Raw genomic sequence first — 6,000 nt, 5'->3', positions numbered from 1 at the left:
TCAATAATTACCTACATTTTACTGCAGACCTAGAAATAGTGTATAAAGTTAAATGTTAAATATTTCTTACAACAAATTGTGTTTTGAAATGTTTCTTAATCCTTAAGGTTTTAATATTTCCAGGTTAATGGGAAAATATTAGAGATTTTCAATGGGGTCTTTATCCATAAAAAATTTGAGATATAGGATAAGCGATAACGTGTTTGTGACACAAATAAAAGGATGGAGAAAAAGTATTCCATTCAAGTAAAACAGCCTCAGAGTGGATTTATGTCACCTCAAATGCTGAACAGATACTGTGCACGTTATTTAAATCCATATTATGCCTAAAGGGACACCACATAAAGTTCTCTCTTATGGTTTATTATTCCTGCTTAAAGAGAGAACATTCTGGAGAAAAAAAGAATGCAACAATTTCTATTACAAATTCAGACACTTGAAAAGCTTGATGTTAGTCAGTCTGTGCCATCTGCTGGCTGTTTTCAAGATGTTGATTACAGCAGGCAGGTCACATTGACTATTACTGTGTGTTAGAGCTGAGCAACACACTACATTCTTATATACAGTATATACTGATGTAGAGTAAATCTAAATTCCAGTTGAGAAATTAACAAATAAGTCATTTAAATAACAAGTTCTTTATTTAGTATATTATAGAAATTCAGAGACAGTGGTCTGACAAAAAAACATATTCCAACACAGAATGTAGTACAGTATATAGGTTGGACAAGTACGTTAATGATATTACCTAGCGTCCAGCCATGTCTCTTTAGTGATAGCTTGTATGTGTGAGTGTGTGAGTTTGTGTGTCTGTGTGTGTATGTGTGAGTGTGTGTATGAGTGTGTATGTATTTGTGTATGTCTCTGTGCATGTCTATGGGGGTGGGAGGGTTGGGTTCTTTTCATTTTCTTCTCTTGATTTTATTAGCTGTTTTTATCTGTATTTTTCTGTTGTTGTTTTTATTCGTTGTAAGGCACTTTGAGCTACTCTTGAAAAGCGCGATATAAATAAAAGTTGATTGATTTTTTTTTTTTTAATACATTATTGTAGGATCATATAGTATTTCTGATTAGTTATTTTTACATTTACATCATCCTACAAACATTTTTTTTTATAAATGTAAACAATATAAATAAATGAATAAGTAAATAAATAAACAAAAACAACAAAATATAGTAATGATAAATAATATATATATATATATATATATACAGTATATACATACACATAAACACACACATGCACATATACACATACATACATACATATATACACATATACATATATATACACACATATGTACACGTACATCCACACATGCCTAGGCCAAAATATATTCATCAGTACTACATATGAAAAAAATAAATAAAAATAAAAAATAAAACACACAAAAAAAAAAGAACACAGAAAGTATATACAGACGAGTTAAACTCTTCCAGCTCTTCACGACTTTCTTCAGAATATTGATAATAATAGTTTAATTACATATATATGTTAACCATTTATTCCATCGTATCGAACACTCAGTTTCTAGGTTTCTAAGTTTATAGGTAATTATTTCCATTTCTAAAATATTATTTACGTTTGACTTCCAGTTTTTAAAAGATGGTGGACTAGGTTTTAGCCAGTTCCTTGTTATCTGTTTCATTGCTGCTATCCTAAGTATCCTAAATAAGTATTTGTCTCTTTCTGATATGAGTTCAGCTGGTGTTACACCTAAAATTAAACATTTTGGTTCAGGTACCTGGTTAATTTGGAAAATTTTCATAATAGAATTTGCAATCAGTTGCCAGGTCTTTAGTGATGGGCAAAAGTAAAAAACATGTGAATGGTCTGCGTTATTTTCCCCACAATTTCTCCAACAATCTGATGAATTTAATGTCCTAAACTTTGATTGTATTTTTGGTGTGATAAAGAATCTTGTGTATATTTTCCATGTGTACTCCCTCCAAAACCTAGAGTTTGTTGTTTTATGTATTGTTTTATAAATGTTTTCCCAGTCCTCTTCTTTTAACTGTCCCCCTAATTCTAAGTTCCACTTCAATGCCACCGTGTCTTGTGTTTCATTCTTTTCTTGTAGTGTTTTATATATTTTGGAAAGTGTATTCTTGATGTCAATATTATAGCTTTTAATCATAAATTGTACTAAGGGATGCTGCTCGTGGATGCCTGCTCTTTTTTGAAAGGTTTTTATATAGTTTCTAAGCTGTAAATATTTGTAGAAATTTGACTGGACTAAATCATATTTCTTTAAAATATCATCAAAGGAATTTACTTCATGCTTAGTTATTATTTGTGAATATATTTGTAGTCCTTTTAAGGACCAGACTTTTAAGACACTGTCCATTTTGTTTGGTTTGAAATCTGGATCCCATGCCATTTCTCTAAGATAGAATAGTTCCTTATTTATATTATATTTTTTACAAATTTGTTTCCAATTACATAAAGTATTGTTAATCCATCTATTTTGCCCTTTCCTTTGTGTCATATCTTTTCTATCAATTAATGGTAATGTTTTTATTGAAAATGGAGTTTGTTCCTTTTCTATCGGAAGCCACTTCGCTTTAATATTATCGTTAGTCCATTTCATTATGTTATTTATTTGTGTGGCATGGAAATAGGTTTGGAGGTCTGGAAGTGCTAGTCCACCATGTTCTTTCGATTTTATTAATGTTTTAAATTTGACCCTTTTCCTTTTGTTATTCCATATAAACTTAGTTATTATGCCATTCCATCTTTTAAAACTTTGGGAAGGAATTGATGTTGGCAGATTCTGAAAAAGGAAAAGGAATTGTGGGAGTATCATAATTTTAATTGTGTCTACTCTACTAAAAAGAGAGTCCGGTATAGTTTTCCACCTGTTCAGATCCTGTTTGATTTTGTTCTCTAGATTCTGATAATTAACTTTGTGAACTTTACTTAAATCTTTATGGATTATTATTCCTAAATATTTCAGTTTATCTTGGTTCCACTTAAATCTGAGGTTTCCTTTAGAGTAATCTGTCAGTTGTTATGCATAAAGACTCACATTTATTTTAATTAATTTTGTATCCTGAGTGGTCACTGTATTCTTTTATTGTTTCCATTTGTTCTGGGAGTGAGTATTCAGGGGAAGTAAGATATAAAATAATGTCATCTGCATACAATGCTAATTTATGAGATTCTTGCCCTATAGTCAGGGCTGTACAGTGCGACAGTTTTGATCGCATTTGCTACTGAAATTGATCACGTGCGATGATGAATACAACTCCAATCGCACTCGTGCTAGTGTTGCCACCCGTCCCGTTTTTCCCAGAATTGTTCTCTTTTTTTCACCAGCTGTGACCCGTTTTTTGGGGAAAATGCCAAAACCTCATTTGATTTCCTTCCTTCGTTCAGTAGTTAAGGCCGTCTCACACTGGCCGAGGAGTTTGTTGCGCCAGCTATTGCATCGGAGAGGCGGGCGGGCAGGGGCGGTCTTAACGATCTCGGGGCCCGTTTCAAGACCCTGTGTGGGGCCCCACACTTTTTTTTTTTTTTTTTTTTTTAATAAATAATGCTTGTGCATGCTGCCCGCGAAAATAAAAAAGATTGTGGAAACCAGTTGGTTCATAGACGGATTATGAGATAATGGGCCCAGACTCTTTGTACCGTTTTAAAGTTAAATGCATCAGAGCAGAGGAACATTTTAATCAAATCTTGAGCTGCAGAAGGAACATTATTTTTCTTAAACAGGCACTCTTTACTCTGCAACTGTGAAAACAGTACGGTAGATTGGTCTGCAGACTCATGTTATATGATGGAGGGGCCCATTGCAACATATACAGGGTGGAAAGCTACTTTTCATGAACAGTATAGAATTTACACATAGCAAGCTTATTCCTGTTTGTGTGTGGGGGGCTTAGCTGTCCCTCATGAAGCCCCTTAGACAGAGCTAATAATGCTTTTGTTTTGCACTTGCTTTTCTATTTGTCACCTAGTTGGGGCCATGATGATTTATTTCCTTATATTTAGGCTATTCCTTGTTGGACCCTGTTATTGACATGAGTGACTGAGCTCTTTGACAATGCAACATTTAAAGTTACTATCAGTATTTCTGGCTTAGGCCCCCCCCCCCCCCCGAGCCCTTGGGCCCCTGGGCATGGTTGCATGCAATATTATTCTCAAAGTGCACCAGATTGATGAATTTTACTTTAAAAGGTTGCATTTTTTTCTTCCGGGGCCCCCCTACAAGGTCCAGGGTCCCCACCCACCTCAGTCTCCCTATTTAGCCTATACTGTAAAAAGCACTGTAGGTGTGTATGGTTATTATAGGTCATTACACTGGTCAGTCTGAACTGGTAGCCTAATAATGGCCGAGCCCTCCGCCCCAAACATTCAAGTGTCCCTTTTTTTCCTAAATCCAAGGTGGCAACCCTAACTAGTGCGACAGCCTGCCAAATTGCAATTGGCAGGTTAGATTATTTTGTCTAAATTGCAATCAGTGCACCCCTATTAATTTTTCTACAATTATTACTGCACACACTAGGAAATAATATTAATTGAGAATCTCAAATGAGACCAAGATGACATGCTCAAAGGTAATTAGAGCGAAATGCAAGGGTTAAGGTTATGCAAGTTTTCGATCATACTTTGTGTGCTACCAAATTTATTTTTGTGCTACTGATTTTTTTTGCTTGCTAGCACCAGTGCTACCACTTTAAAAAATAAGCGTACAGCCCTGCCTATAGTTAATCCCTTTATGTTGTCTTGTTGCCTGATTGCTTCAGCAAGGGGTTCCATACACATAGCAAAGATCAACGCTGACATTGGGTCCCCTTGCCTAGTTCCCTTATGAATGTGAAAGCGTCTTGATAGGGTACCATTGACTCTCACTTGAGCAACAAAAGTTGATTGATTAATAGCAAGAGGGCTCACAATCAAGGATAAACAGGATCCTGCAGCACGATCGATCAGAAGCTTTGTTTCATGACGATGAGTGATGAATGCAAATCAATATGACAATGGATGGTGACTGCTTGAGAGGTTATAGTAAAGAGAATGCACATGTGACTGACTGTCCATGTGTGACTGGAGATTTAAAATGCAGTCTGTGTTATTCAATCTTGCTCAGTGTCAGCTCACAGAAAAACACATCCTATCACACACATATACACACACACACATATACACACACACACACACACACACACACACATATATATATATATATATATATATATATATATATATATATATATATATACCAACAATAAAATATATGTAAAATATATGATCATGTGATACATTTACACCACTGACATCATGATAATAGTTAATCATCATGCTAGTTAATAAATAGATTAATAATACTGAGAACAGCTGCAGCCAGTGTTGTAGTCACACTGACTTAAACCCAAAGACCAAATCAAGGCAAGGACCAATACGAAGACAGGTTGATACAGAGGCATGACCAGGACCAGTGCAGTACATTACACACTTGTGATAAAATGTGGAACATGCGAACCCATAGGCACTCCTCAAATTGATTCGAAAGAGCCACATGCCCATAAACACACCCCCAAGTCCATACAGTATTACTGCAGTGTTGTAGTCTATCATTATAATTCTGAATACGTTTTATGTAGCCTACATGCGTGTTCATTTGAGAAGAATAACAAATTACTAGAAACAATTTTGAAAGAGAGAAAGAAAGAGATTTCCGGAAGTTGTACCTTCTGCCTTTACATGTCAGTCTAAAGATAAAACCTAATTAACCCATCAGCCGCTGGGACGAGGGTTACTCCAGAGAAATGTCCATGTGATGTCATAGCTTTGGGACATCCAGCTGGGAAGACACACAACAATATTCCCATTGTGCCAAACATGGACTTCCTTGCCTTTGGTGTGTGTGTGTGTGTGTGTGTGTGTGTGTGTGTGTGTGTGTGTGTGTGTGTGTGTGTGTGTGTGTGTGTGCGTGCATGCGTGTGTGTGTGTGTGTGTGTGTGCGTGCGTGCGTGCGTGCGTGTGTGTGTGTGTGC

This window comes from Ammodytes marinus, assembly GCF_949987685.1.
Source record: "Ammodytes marinus genome assembly, chromosome: 3".
In the NCBI taxonomy this organism is placed as follows: domain Eukaryota; kingdom Metazoa; phylum Chordata; class Actinopteri; order Uranoscopiformes; family Ammodytidae; genus Ammodytes; species Ammodytes marinus.
Note: the sequence above shows the minus strand (reverse complement) of the source record.